General features: G+C 43.5%; 1 protein-coding gene across 2 annotated transcripts in view; it reads right to left on the bottom strand.

The window, feature by feature from the left end:
• The window catches only part of LOC147747160 (sodium/glucose cotransporter 4-like), a 752,240-nt gene that overhangs the window by 465,108 nt on the left and 271,090 nt on the right, over positions 1 to 16,042 (bottom strand). The window lies entirely within an intron of this gene.

The raw sequence follows: 16,042 nt of genomic DNA, 5'->3' as shown, positions 1-16,042 counted from the left end.
AGGGAGTAGCCATGGGCTCCAAATTCTCACCCTCCTTCGCTAATCTCTTTATGGGGGCGTTGGAGGCTGACTTGATTTGGGGTACCAAGGGAATTCAATACATCGACTCCATAGTGTTTTGGGGTCGATACATTGACGATTGCTTTCTGCTTTGGTCAGGCTCTGAAGAACTTCTCCAATCCTTTTTTGAACACCTAAACAACAATACATGGGAAATGAGCTTCACCATGAAACACAGCCTTACTAGTATGGAGTTCTTAGATTTGGACTTCTACATAAAAGATAACAAGATACACTCCAAACTTTTCAGAAAGCCAACGTCCTGCAACTCTATACTCCATGCCTCCAGTTTTCACCCTGAACACCAGTTACGCTCCATCCCATATGGAGAATTCTTAAGTGCCAAACGTAACTGTAGTGAATCCAATGAGTTCGAGAAATGCATCTCAAATATGAGAGACAGATTTCTAAGACGAGGGTACTCTAAATCATCCCTCAAAACAGCAGAACAAAAAACCAGAACCATCCCGAGACCTGACTGTCTGAAAAAACGCACGGAGACAGAGTCCTCCGGACAACAAATCAGACTGATAACTGAGTACAATGCACTTAACTACACCACCAAAAAGAGCTTCAACAAACACTGGAAACTGCTAAAAGAGGATCCCGTGCTTAAGGAGTTCCTTCCAGACAGACCTGCCATTACGTACAAAAAGGGTTTCACTCTGAAAAACAAACTGAGCCCCACGGTGCCCCCTAACACTGGGGCGCGAGATTGGCTATCCACAAGAGGTCTGGGCTTCTACAAATGTGGTTTATGTTCCATGTGTATCTGGGGAAAACATGGCACCACAACTTTCAAGGGTCCGGAAGGGACTATGTACAAAATCAAACACAATATCACTTGTCTGACCAAATTTGTTGTCTACATAATTGAATGTAAATGTGGCAAAATCTATGTTGGCAGTACCATCAGGGCACTTAGAGAAAGAATTGCAGAACACATGAGGGCCATACAGAAAAGAGACCCGAGGTACCCAGTAGCCCTACACGTAGCGGAGTGCCAACCTCTAGAGGATGACTTCAAAGTGCGTGTTTTTGGTATCGACATGATTCCCCTCAATATCCGAGGGGGCAATAGAGAACTGACGCTCAGACGTAGAGAGGCCACATGGATCATGCGCCTACAGAGCGTGGAACATGGGCTAAACTACGACCCTGAGCTTCAATATTTTCTAGGTAACTAATGAGTTACCTGTGGGGATCCCATCTTTTGAAAACCAATGATATCTACCTCTAGATACTGACACAACTCCCATGAAACAACCACAGACACTCTGTTGTACAAAGATCTACATCGTTTGGAACAAAAATGCAACAAAATAATGCACGTATTGCAATTTATACAAACGCTTCTATAATGTTAATCTGTAACCATACATGTCAATTTTGAATGCTCTATAACCTATTACATGTGTGAAATGAGGCTACTATCTTATGAACTACCAGAATCGCTGAGATTGGACAAAAAAGATGCAATTTGGCTTTATGTAATCTATATTAATGTGATCTATGGAGTCACCTTTTCACAACAATGTGAATGCACCCTCACTTGTTGGATTGTCACCCTGAAATGGGGCCAGTGTCTCATGATCTATATGAATTGCCGGTGAGATTGGACAAAAAAGATGCAATTTGGTTTTTTGTAAACTATATTAATGTGATCTAGGAAGTCACCTTCTCACAACGATGTGAATGCACCCTCACTTGGTGGATTGTCACCCTATCGAATCACCTTCTGCAGTAACATATAATCCTATAAGACACTCAAGAACAGTGGTAGGCATACACACCTATCTCGGGAATCTTCCACCCACCTATCCATACCAATAGCACCATGTGAATAATTTCTACTTAAGATCTCACCGGCATAGAAAAGATAAATACAGTAATGTTTTCTAATTGGTAATATCTACTTTCTTCCTCGTGAGTACATTAGATATAGACACACCATTCTTGACTACACATAATGCCGACATGAGAGCAGCGTGCATATAACTAAAAATTAGTATCTTGGCAATTATGAATAAAGTATGCCAAGCTGCATTATTTTCCTCTCCTCCACTATACTTCGCAAGTGTACACACTACCTTTGTCCAAAACAACTGGTCAACACGCGATACATCCAGCATTAACATTTCCCCATGCTAAGATGGCGGCCACTTTTCGCACTTCCCAACCAACCGGCATTTTCTATGTCTAGTTTTCCTACATAGCGTCACTTCCTCCTCCGACCCGGGGTCCGCTCACGACAGACGGCCACCGGGAATCAACGGAGGAGGGATACCGAACTATGGGTAAGTCGCCGCCCGCTCCCTCTTATAACTAGATTTCTAATAGCATTGAGCTCACGGATAGACGCGAACTGGCGATCGCATTTGTAATAATTGTACGCTATCTTCCAAATCCTTACAGCTTACCGCCAACCAGAAAACGCACCCGTTTTCTGAGGTTTTCTACCTTATGAATCCCCTCCCGGTCAACACCTGAAATACAACAATACTCAGGTACTGAACGTATCTTTAGCCTTCAATTTCTCCTAGCAATTGTACTGAAAAACTTATTGAGGTAAACACGATGTATGCTACCTCAGGTTCACTGATCGTGTTGCTTCACTTTATTTCTTTATCATAGCGCCTTTAACCTGAAGTCTCTGACACACCCAAAAAGGGCGAAACAGAGCTGATAGAACGCGATCTTGCTTCTAAATCCACGGGATAGTCCACCACTACCTACCAAGATATTCGAATGTAAATAATCCCAGTGGTAAGGATACTTCCAATACAGTGTCCTGGTTATTTTGTTTTATTTTCAATGTAACCATCCATTGAAAGGTTCTCTCACATTCCTCATTTTATGCCTTCCTGATGATGTTTTCTCTTCTCCTCTCGCCTTTGTAGTCTCTCTCTAATCCACCTACGTGGAATATTGCCATAACTTCCAGACCATACTCAACCCACATCCAGGAGTTGAGTTTAAAGGTAAACAACTAAACCTCTTAGAGAGAGCATGCATCTCAATACATCACTATAGATATCGCTTTAAATACCACGCAGTCATTTTAGACCACAAATGATATTCACACACTTCGGTATGAACTTGTCACCGACAAAACTTTCACTTCACTTTTGCTTGCCCTCACAAATTTATCTCACCACTCTGTAACCCTAGATAGGCAGGACCACCGTGTGCACGTGAACGCTTGCCACAATTGTCAACTGAATGCCATCAACTTCACACCCAGGGCACCACCACTCAAGGAAAACCACTCACTTCCTCAGAGTGTGACACTCTTAGTGTTCTGAACGTCATCACCCATCACACCCACTCCCTGTGCAACTGGATACGCACACCACTACTGCATGCGTGATGCACTTCAAGTCACCATATGCAGTCCAATTTTGCGAGATGACGTACCAGTAAATTTGTATACACTGTGCTTTGTACCACCAGCCCTGAAGAGTCGTGTTGACTCAACGGCACACGACGAAACACGTGTCGGCTTACTGATATTCCTCAAGTCTGGATCTAATAAATCTTCACCCTGCTGGGACAAGAAACACACCAAAGGATCTGCTTCTATGTTATTTCATTTTTTGATACCTGTTTATTGTACTGAATTGTGGAACACTTGTTTGTAGTTGCGAGAGCATAGCTGTTCAAGGGTCCTTACTACAAGCAGGACATGCAGGAAGCGGGCCCCTAAAACATCACTTAAGGCAAAGGGCAGACAGTTAAATCCAGAAAACCCCAAGACATTATTAGAGGTGGATAATAACAAATGGGTGTATCTGGAACCGGTGCAATCGGGCCAAAGGAGAAAGAAGCTGAGGAAAATGAACCCTCTAAATAGGGCACAGATTTTGACTTCCTTTTCTAAATGCAAAAGTCTGAGTGGGATTGGCTCAAAATATCTGAGACAGGTGGGCTTCATAGAAAATGCAAATGGCAAGGAAATAACAAGAGTATTACTTTACTCGGACCTGGTAAAAATTGCAATTGTAAAAGCAACTAGTGAGATAACCCAAGTGGGAATAAGGGTAATCCCAGAGAGGGAAGTACAGGGAAAAATACACTCAGGAAGTAGTTTCCTCAAATGCCATGCAGGTCTAGGGAGGAGACAGGTGAAGCTACTAAGAGATAATGAAGAAGATGGTAGCCGCTTGAACATAGTGGTAAATAATACAGCAAAGGATGACTTATGGGGTAATTGGAGCCAAAGAAGCTACCTGGGGGAACACTCCGAGAGGTGCATGGAGGGAAGGGATGAGGATGGTGGTCTAAGTGAGGTAAAATTGGATGGGAGGGTGTCGCACAGTCGAAGTCTCTTATTGTGGAATGTAAATGGCCTAGGCTATGAGACAAAACAAGAGCATATAAAGAAATTAGTAAATAAATTGGAAATTGCCTGCCTACAAGAGACTTGGATATGCAACGAAACCCCTATCATCGAGGGTTACCTGCAACTAAATCGACCGGCCAAGAAAAAAAGATTTGGTTGCACTTCGGGGGGGAATAATGACTTTTGTTTCAATAAACGTATTAAGAAACGTAACCCCATTAAAAGTGAAATGTAAATGGCTATTGGCTTGTAGATTAGACCTACTGACCTTAGATAATAAATATGAAATGGTGACTGTTATAAATGTATATATGCAGTGGGATAATGTGGCAGAGTATGTAACTGAGATGGGGAATTTCAAAGAAGATATTGATTCCTTATTAGAAAAATATGCTTCAGATGTACTGCTAATTATGGGGGATTTCAACCATAAGCTACACCCAAAGAAGGCCGATCGCTGGAATAGAGATCTGTTGGATGCATATGGAATTAATTATGCCAGCTTCCCTGTATGTGATCCCTTGAAACAGGATATGGAATTAGTAAACTTTTTAGGGGGGAGGGATCTCTTTTGCCTAAATGGCAGAGTTAAAACAGACTGCCCGGCAAAGAAGACTTTCAAAATAGGTTTACAAAACTGCCCAATCGACTATGTTTTTATGTTAGCCTGGAATTTCCCCCTAGTACGGGAATTCTACTCGGAAAGGAGAGAACGATGTTGTTTCCCTGCAGACAGAGTAGAATGTTACAAACATTTTTAACACAGTTTTCCAACTGAATATGTGCTAACAATATCAGAATGTTGTGATTGAGAGTATCGGGGATCAGGTCTGCTTGATTTGGACCCAGATGTGGAAATGAAAAAACAAACATGACAGCCCTTAGTGTCTACTAGCCAAAATTACCACCCGTTAGGATCTGAAAGTGTTGAATTGAATGTACTATTCTGTACCATGCTATTGAGTTCTTCTTCAGTCTAATTTGTTAAACTTTGCCAATAATCAAAGTGGGAAATGGAGGGAATGATGGCCTAATTAATTTCTTCAATTTTTGCCAAGCCCAGGCATACAGTCTTCTGGACTATGTCATTCATGAAGATCATTTGTGTGGGAACTAAGCAGGCTCAAAATAATGTCTCTGTTCCCTGAACCTGCCATGAATTTGTTCTCCAAATTGTTTTTAGTTCAATTGCATTCTTTCAATAATCATAGCCTTTGAGGGCTCACTAGTTAACAAATTAATCTGGATGAGCTTGTGCTGTGTAAGCATATATTATTTTGGTAGGATAGGGACTACATTGAAAAAATGTGATGTGAGGTCTGAAGTGTCATATCCTGTGAAATAAGTGAACTTGTCTGTATGCGTTTTTGAGCTCCCTTGTGGGAGTAGTCGGACAATGTTCACATTGTGTACAATCATAATGAGGATGTTGACTACTGGCTCTGTGTAGGAAGTGATGTCCATAATGGTGATAACAGAACAGATCAGCATAGTTAGCAGAATTAAGGTATAAGTCTTGCTGATTCAAAAACCGTATGATAGTCTAATTCTGTAAGCATAGAAATTACAGTTTTGGTATACCAATCATTTGAATGTAACCCAGGTGAGGTTCCGTGACGATTTGAACCCGTGTTTTCAATATTGTCGGAAATACATAATATTGGTATCAGCGAACCGCAAATGATCCATTTAGCATATCCTGGTGTTTTCGCTACGCTACGAGCAAGAGTACTCCTGTAATAGACACATTTCTGATCTACCCATGGCATCCATCTTAGATCATGGCAGCCATTTTGTGTTTCTTGCCCTCACATACGCAATAACCTCTGATCACTTCATTTCGATTAAGGACACGTAGCCTTAGCCGGAGATTCACTTCTTTCATGATACGTGCACCTCAAACCAGATCACGCTGTAACTGCATGACTCGACAAAGACTGCCTCCTCTGCCCGAGGCCAGTCCTGCCAAACTGGTCTTCGTGTCCATTGTCCTGATCATGATTAGGCGGCCGAAGCCGGTAGCCTTGCCCATTTACAACCCACAAGCATCTCTTATCCCGCTTTCCTATCTTCCACACCTGGCTCCGTTCCTTTCTTTCTGAAACTTTATTAGGGGGAGGTAACGAACTTTACGATGAGGCGGTCCGGGTCCTGAATGCAATATTGACAGGGAATTGTGATGAACTAGTGGGAACCCCTCTTCGTAGATGTTTCGTATCAGATTTTATCAACGGTTCCTGTGCACGCCAAATATTTATTGTTTATGACACAAAGGTTTTGGGAATGTACCAACATGTGAAGAATTCGCCTGAAGGCCAAAAACTAGTATATAAGGAGCAACCCGCTTTGTACAATTTGAACAGGCTCCTAGATTCTGCCCGTGTGTAGTATCTGTGACTTCTGTGTCCCTGCAGTAATAAACCTTTGGTCTTTGACGCCACCATCGAGAAGCCCGTGTTTCTGTTCATTTGTGCACCAAGGCAGGTGGAACTCCGGGGTCTTTGGGTGTTGTTCCCTGACACCTCTGGACGGAACCAAAAAGTCCAGAACTCCAATTGGCGCCCAACGTAGGGCGACGTCATTCGGTACCGGTCCAAAAGCCTGAAGAGTTCGAGAAGCTTCGTGTGAAGATTCCTGAGGGAGGCGCCCCACTTCATCGATCCCGGCATATCGCAAAAGTGGCCCGAAGTTCTCTTCCACGAGGGTTTCCCGTTCAGGACGGCTGCAGTGGGCCGTTGCCTTGACCGTCGCCCTGTCTTGGACCCGAGGTGCAGTCCTTAGTACGGCGAAACGTGACGGGTTTCTCCTTGGTGACGTCTTCAGTGACTCAGTTAAGTATTTAGTGATAGCTAGCTGGTTACTTTGTGAGGATTGTTAAAATCCTTGATTGGTTCTTGGTTTGGTTTTGGTTCTTGGTAGGATTATCACAGGTTGTTCTGGTTAAGATAATCTATTTGGTTTAGTTTGGGTATCGATACAACAGTTCGTTTTGGTAGGCCTAAATTCTTGGTTCAAGTGCACATATCTGTTTTGTGTTTTGTTTGTTTTGTGTTCCGGACTGAAAAATGGTAAGTCGGAAAATGTTGTCTTGCTTTGGTTGCAACCGTGACTCACGATTGGAGGACTCTTGTCTGGTTCCTCCGATTGGGACTCCCCTATATGATTTATATTGTAAACATGGTGTGGGTCCTATATCTTATAATGAGGTATGGGTCCGTTACACTGCGAAGGATGGTGTCCTTAGTTGGCCACTGCATGGTAGTTTTGAACCTGAGATTCTCGACAACTTAGAAGCGAAATTGTTTAGGAAGAAAGCCCGGCCGGCAATGTTTGATTCTTTCCGTTATTGGCGAAAAGAATCCAAACAGAGAGAAATGAAACGGTTGAAGAAAGAACAGAAAGAACAAGAAGAGTTGACTCTAGAGCAAGCGGCTAAGCAGTTGCAGGCTAACGAGTGTGAGAAGGCCATAGATGTAGCCATTAGAGAGCATAACTTAGCGATTGACAAGTGCTATCCTGCCTTGCCATCGAAAATGGCTAAGATACTGGAGGATTCCGAAAACGATCCTCTGTTATCTTATCTGTTACGGTCACCTCCACCGTATGCACAAGGTGCTGCGGCTCCACTTGTCCCGAATGTTCAATTGCCGGTTGCTGGACAACCTGGTGTTCTTGCTCCTGTCCCTCAGAATCAAGTTCCCGTACCTCCTGTGATGAATGTGAATGTTCCTACAGCTCCTTCTCTTCCTGAACTGTCAGCTTCTGTAACTACTATTCCACAAACTATTTTTCTCGATACTCCTACTGTTCCGTTATCTATTCCTACCTCTACTGCGTTCTCTACGTCTGCGAGTGTGCTAACTCCACTTTCTGTTCGTCGAAGAATCACTGATTCTGTTACTAATATGCTGTCTCCTTTATATAAAACTTTAATTAAGACTCCTACTCCTGATTCAGTTCAGAGACGTATTCAGCTTCCAAGTACTGAGGAACGGGGAATTTTAGATTCCACGGCTCTCAGATGGATTTCGAAGAGTAGAAGATATAGTACGAGAGATGTGTTAGACACATTTATGCAGTGGAAGGAACCAACACAACGGTATGTCTTTGATGAGATGTGCTCGTTGTTACGTGAAGAAATAGAAGAAGATGATGTTGAATCAGATTTGGAAGATTTAATTAAAGTTCAAAAAGAGTTTGCTGCTGGAATGATAGTGGGTGATAATATAAAAGAAGCGATGGAACTTATTTTAAGTTTTAGGAATGATCCATCTCTTCGTTCGCCGAGAGATTTAGAAAGAGGAAAAATGAAGCTAAGTCGCCAATATCCTATGAGGGAAGTTCCTCCAATCTGGCGCGAAGCAGTGGCACGTGATGATAATGCTGGTATTGCAGGTGCTCCAGCGCAGTTCCAAAGAGTGTGGATACACATTCCATGGAAGCGAGCTGAAGTGCTAGCGGTGAAGAAGGCCTTGCCAGATCCACGCAAGAATCCTGCTGGATATTACAAGGAATTAACACAGACAGTTGAGGCTTGTATAATGAACTTAGCCGACATCGATATGTTATTTGGCAATGTAGTTCCGCAACCAGTGTGGGCTAAAATTCGTAGAGAGGATCATCAAGCTGCCTTAGGTGGTGATTGGGCAGCTATCACTGCAGCAGATGGTCAGCAAATAGGTGCTGCGAAACCCGAACCCCTAATTGCTAATCTACCAGGTAGAATAATTGATCTAATGAAGACTCTGATGCCAGCATTGCGTGTAAATTGGGACAAGCTGTCAGCATGCAGGCAGAAGAAAGACGAAAGTGTCTCCGACTTCTTCACAAGGTTTGAAGAGACTTTTGTAGATCATAGTGGTCAGGACATGAGTACAGAAGGAGGACAAAGACTGTTTGTCGATAAATTTGTGCATAATTTGTTACCTGAATTATGCAATAAATTAAAAGACTCAGAAAGTGCGTGGGCTGTATCCACAACAGCGCAAATACTTGCGACTGCACAGTACTACGAAAATAGGGATAAAGAGGAAAAGGAGAAATCAGAAAAGAAAACGAAAGATTTAAAAACTAAAGTTCTTTTGCAGCAGGCGTATCCGCCTCGCATGAATCAATCTAATACACAGCAAGGTTCGTACCAAAGGACAGATTATAGCTCATCAAGACCTCAATATCAGTGGAATCAGTGTGCGTACTGTAAGAAAGAGGGTCACTATAAAAATGAATGTCCGATCTTAGCGCAAAATAATGCAGCAGCAGCTCAGAGAGGTCGTGGTGGTTTTGTGCAGAATTCTAGAGGTCGAGGACGAGGTGCTATGCCTCCACAAACGAATGATCGTCCTTCCAATCACTTTGATCAACGAAGTGGACAATCTACTCAGCAAAATAGATCTCAACAATATCTTGTTGAAGACTATTGTGAAGTAGATGAGGGTTTTCAGCAAAATGGGTACTAGGACAGCCATGGACAGAGAGAGGGAGTAGTATCAGTTCCAGTGGATCAGAGTGGGCCTTATGTCGCAGTAGCAACATCAGGTGTAGTCGAACCGTTTCTGTTGGATACTGGTGCCGCAAAAAGTTCTATCATTCATGCGAAACTCCCTGGCGCACCTTTGTCCGGCTCAACAAATGTTTCCGTAGGTTTTTCAGGCGCCCCTGTTTACAACCCGATATCTGGTCCTTTGTCTATTTCTGTTGGACCGTGCCAATTGAAAGCACCCCTGATTTTGACGACAGGTTGTAATGAAAATCTGCTTGGTTTAGATTTGTTAAAACGACTATATGCGACATTGTACTGTTCTCCGGAAGGAGTACAACTCACATTGGGTAAAAATATCACCTCTCCGATGTACTTGTCAATGGACGCACTCCCGCCAGAGCTACGCTCACTCCCTGATTCTCTTTGGGCGACTGGTCCTAATGATGTAGGTCTCTTAGAAATTCCACCGTATGTGGTAACCTTGAAAACAAATGTAAAATTTCCAAGAATTCCCCAATATAAAATATCTAGTGAAGGAGAGCGTGCACTTTTATTGATTGTGCAAGATTTGATTAAGAAAGATGTGGTTGAAGAAACTAGAGGAAATGTCTGTAACAGTCCTGTATTGCCGATTCTGAAACGAACTGATCCTACAAAACCTCCAGTATACAGGTTTGTCATAGACCTTAGAGAAGTTAATAAGATTGTGGTTCCGCAGTTTCCTGTGGTTCCGGATATTACTGCCTTGCTAACATTGATTCCTGCTACAGCCACATGGTTCTCAGTTATTGACTTAAAGAATGCCTTTTTCAGCATTCCGATAGCCGAAGAAAGTAGAGATATTTTCGGCTTCTGTCTAGGAGGTCGCAGTTTCAGATTTAAACGCGCTCCACAAGGCTATTGTGAAAGTCCATCCATTTATAGTCAAGCATTAAAAAGCCAGTTAGATTCTTTTGTCCTTCCTCCAGGTTCTGCTCTAGTACAGTACGTAGACGATCTTCTAGTGGCTGCCGATGACAAGGAAACTTGCAAAGCAGCTACAATCTCCTTATTGCATCATTTGTCTCATTTGAATCACAAGGTATCTCCTTCCAAAATGCAATACTGCTGCCAAGAAGTGACCTACCTAGGTCATCTCTTGTCAAAGGAGGGAAGGAAGTTGACCCCAGAAAGAATAAAAGAAATTACACAGATGAGTGTTCCACGCACACAGAGAGAAGTACGTGCCTTTCTAGGTATTACCTCTTACTGTAGGCAGTGGATTCCAAATTTTTCTCTTTTAGCGAAACCATTGGTAGCTTTGACTGGGAAAAATGTTCCGAGTCCGGTGCCATGGTCTGATGAATGTCAAGAGAGTTTTACGGAATTACGAAAAGCATTGTGTTCAGCTCCTGTATTGGGTACACCTGATTACAGTAAGCCGTTCACGCTCTATGTTCACGAGAGAGAAGGTTGCGCGTTGAGTGTTCTGACACAGAAGTTTGGTGATAAACAACGCCCTTGTGCGTATTTTTCATCAACATTAGATCCGGTAGCCAGAGCGTTGCCTAGTTGTTTGAGAGCTACAGCGGCAGCTGCGGCTTCCATTCGACAATCTGCTGGTTTGGTGATGAACAACATGCTAGTGGTCATGGTTCCTCATGCAGTGGATACACTCATGAACCGAACGAAGACACAACACCTTACTAGTGCGAGATTATCTGGTTACGAGCTGACATTACTAGCGAGTCATATTCAGATCAAAAGATGTAATGTATTGAATCCAGCAACACTGTTGCCGACTGATCAAGAGTCGAGTGATTCCGAGCCACATGATTGCTGTTTTAAAACGGAGGAAGAGACAAAAGGACGCATTGATTTGAAGGATACTCCGTTATCCGATCCGGATGGTACGCTGTATGTGGATGGGTCATGTTTTAAATTGGAGAATGGTGATGTGACTGCTGCTTACGCAGTAACGACTTTGAAGACGATTGTGGAGACTGCAAGAGTGAGTCAGAATTCTGCCCAAGCTGCAGAATTAATAGCTCTAACGAGAGCGTGTGTTTTAGCTGAGGGAAAGAGAGTGAATGTGTTTACAGATAGTCAGTACGCATTTGGCGTGGCCCATAGTTTTGGCCGGTTGTGGAGAGAAAGAGGTTTCATTACGTCCCATGGGACTAAGATCCAACATGGTCAGCTAGTTAATGACTTGTTGGAATCTCTAACCTTGCCGACTGAAGTTGCGATTGTGAAGTGCAGTGCTCATAAAGCAATCATGGATGATGTTGGTCGTGGAAATGCTTTTGCTGATGAAATTGCTAAACAGACAGCTAGAGACACGATGAGCAGAATGTATGTTGCTACGTCTGCAAGATGGATTGCTGAGTCTGGAATGTGTGAAGATACTATGGAAAGTGTGAAAGAGATTCAGAAAGAAGCAACTGAGGAAGAGAAACGTGTATGGAGAGAAAGTACGGGCAAGTTGGACTCGAATGGATGTTGGATTGATTTGACAGAACAGCAGCGTTGGATGTTGCCCGATGCGTATGTGCTTGCAGTAGTAACGATGGCGCATGGAGTAGCGCATATAAGTTCTAAAGGGATATGTAAGATGTTGGCTCCGGTCTGGAAGAATGAGAGAATCAGTAAGTGTGCAGAGAGAGTGGTGAAAAATTGTATGGTGTGCTTGATGCATAATCCTGGCAAGGGAACTCCAACTCCAGCTGGTCATTTCGCTCCTCCTTCCTGCCCCTTTGAAGTGATTCAGTTAGACTTCATTCACATGGAGCGCTGCAATAATTTGAAGTATGTCCTGGTGGTAGTTTGTGCTTTTTCCAGGTGGATAGAAGCATATCCACTAAAGGACAACACTGCCCTATCGACTGCCAAAATTCTTCTCAAGGAATATTTCCCTAGATTTGGAATGCCACGGATTGTATGGTCAGATAACGGAAGTGAGTTTATAGGGAAAGTTATGCAGAGTGTGTGTGCCGGCCTAGGGCTGAAACAGAAATTCCACAGTGCAAACCATCCCCAGTCTGCTGGTTTAGTGGAGGGTTACAATGGCACCCTCAAGCTGAAAATAGCTAAAATACAAGCATCCACAGGTTTAGCCTGGCCAGACGCACTTCCTTTGGCCTTGTTATCAACGAGAGCAACGGTACATTCTAGAATAGGGCTTAGTCCTTATGAAATAGTCTTTGGTCGCCCGGCAAATATCTGGGGTGTGCCAAGGCCTAAAGAATTTTGTTCCATAGAATATCCTATGTTGATAGACTACCTTTATGACTTGACTGCTAAATTGAGTCTTATTCATCAACAGGTTTTCGATGCTTTGCCAAAACCTCCGGAGAGTCCAGGGCATCAGCTGAAACCGGGAGACTTCGTCGTCATCAAAAACTTCGCGAGGACGAAGAACCTTCAGCCGAGATTTGTGGGGCCCTTCCAAATCCTACTTGCAACGAGGACAGCAGTTCGTGTAGCTGGCCGCAAGCACTGGGTACACGCATCACATGTTAAGCGTGTCCCTTTGCCGCTCCCTTACGACGACTGGGTAAAGAAGGGAATTGGTGCCTCCGAATCTGAAAGCACACCGAAGTTCATCTCTTTCAGCGATGCCGAATTGATTACTGACACTCCAAAACCTGACTCTCCTCCTGAAAAGACTCCTTTGAACACTGAACATTTGTCTCCAGCATCAGAAGAAACTTTGCCATCTGCGAACTTAAACACTGCAACAGCTGCTAGTGATACACTATTTTCCGATCAGACAGTACCAGCGAAACAGAGATATAACTTAAGAAGCCGTAAAATGGACAAATAAAGCAGGCAACTGCATATTGTGATTTTGATATATTGAACTTTTGCCTTCAGCCAGGAAGTTTGCTATTATTTATTGTTTTTAAAATTGCCTTGCCGTCTGGGTAGCCGTAGGGTCGTGGCTGTGTGCCTAGTTGAATCTGCAGGGGTCTGACACAAGGTCGATCTTTCTGTTGGTTCTGGGAACTCCCAGGGCTGATAGAGGCATTTTCATCTACGTACACATCATCAGTGGTCGCGAGCGGATTGTAGAAGATGGAGCTTCCTGCGCTGCAACGAGAAAATGTGATTTATGTTCGCAGAAACAGACTTCATAGAATTCTTCATAGCAAATGCTTTTTGATGCAATGTGCCATTACATTCTTGATTATTTTAGCAACATTGGTGGGTGGAATCGTCTTTAGTATAAATTTGATTTTTGTGCCAATTACTACAGTACCTCCCCTTGATCCTGCCATTTCTACTGTTTCTTCTATACACTCTTTTCACTCGTTTCCTGAACATGAGCAAGCCCGACGCTCAGAATTCACCAACAACACTTTTGTACAGCTCTTGCACCAACACCAACTGGTAGTTAACACTACAAACTGCTGGGTGTGTGGCTTGATACCCCACACTATGGATAAAGGTATTCCCTATCTGGTTTTGCCTTACAGCTACAATGGATCATTTCAGGCCCTCCAAACCATCTTTGCTTATGCCCTTGAAACTTATCCTCCACGTCCACCGCGTTCCACTAAATATAACTCTGCCAACAAAGCCTTAGTCCAGGGAATTATTGACATGGTCAAGGACGTCAATAATACTCCATCTTACCCTAGAGACGAATTGCGAGTATATTTAAGTTGGAATACTTCAGAGTATCGCCTTAGTTTAGCAGAAAGCAAGCGTAAAAGCTCAACTCCAATCTGGGTCGTACCTCACCGAGGTCAGGTCTGTTTGCAAGGTAATGGGAGAAATCCGAGAGCTCAGCTAGGAAGGAGTGAGTGCGTAGAGACTTATGTGTTTCCGGCTAACTCTTCCCCTGCCTTTCTCACTGCTAGGGGTACCTACTTCATTTGTCGAGACAGAGCTTATACATGGTTGCCTGCCGACTTTTCAGGATCATGTTATATTGCTCGATTGTTGCCTCCGACATACACTGCTTCATCTGATTACCACAGAACCAGAGTAGCGAGAGGTGTCTTCAGCAAGGAAGATACCGCTGGTCAGGAAGCTGGAGACTTCTTCAAAGGCTTCCTTCCGTTCTGGGGGCCTATGGCCAATAGTAGAAACATACGACAGCTAACACGGGTAGTTGAATCTACTATTACCGAAACTGCTGGTGCCCTTAGCAACTTGACAGCTGAGCTTCAGGCGGATAGACTCATGACGTTGCAGAACCGTATGGTTCTAGACGTAATACTTGCAGATCGAGGTGGGGTATGCAGAATGATCCAATCGAGCTGCTGTGTCTTTATTCCCAATAACGCTCCAACAGTCTATGAGGCGATCTCTAAGCTACACAAGATTTCCGACTCTATTCATGTAGACAAGGGAAACTGGTCCTTCATGGAGTGGTTTTGGACTCTGATATCAGCGTGGGGATGGAAGGTTCTGATGGTCATTGGTGTCGTCTTAGTATTCCTATTCTCATGCTGCCTGATTATCCAGTGTGGTCCTGCTCTGTGTAGTCTTTGTGCTGCAACTTGTCTCAGAAAACCACCTGCGTTTGGAGAAAAGGCACGAGAAAGGATGATGATACAACAACATGTCACTGACCTGATGAGCATAGAATTAGACTCTGACATAGACTGAGTAATTGCCTATGTAAGGGCAAAAGGAGGGTCTGAGGTTCCGTGACGATTTGAACCCGTGTTTTCAATATTGTCGGAAATACATAATATTGGTATCAGCGAACCGCAAATGATCCATTTAGCATATCCTGGTGTTTTCGCTACGCTACGAGCAAGAGTACTCCTGTAATAGACACATTTCTGATCTACCCATGGCATCCATCTTAGATCATGGCAGCCATTTTGTGTTTCTTGCCCTCACATACGCAATAACCTCTGATCACTTCATTTCGATTAAGGACACGTAGCCTTAGCCGGAGATTCACCTCTTTCATGATACGTGCACCTCAAACCAGATCACGCTGTAACTGCATGACTCGACAAAGACTGCCTCCTCTGCCCGAGGCCAGTCCTGCCAAACTGGTCTTCGTGTCCATTGTCCTGATCATGATTAGGCGGCCGAAGCCGGTAGCCTTGCCCATTTACAACCCACAAGCATCTCTTATCCCGCTTTCCTATCTTCCACACCTGGCTCCGTTCCTTTCTTTCTGAAACTTTATTAGGGGGAGGTAACGAACTTTACGA

The sequence above is a fragment of the Lissotriton vulgaris genome, chromosome 1_1 (genome assembly GCF_964263255.1).
Source record: "Lissotriton vulgaris chromosome 1_1, aLisVul1.2, whole genome shotgun sequence".
NCBI lineage: Eukaryota > Metazoa > Chordata > Amphibia > Caudata > Salamandridae > Lissotriton > Lissotriton vulgaris.
The sequence above is the reverse complement of the archived record's forward strand: the minus strand, read 5'-3'. Positions and strand labels throughout refer to the sequence as shown.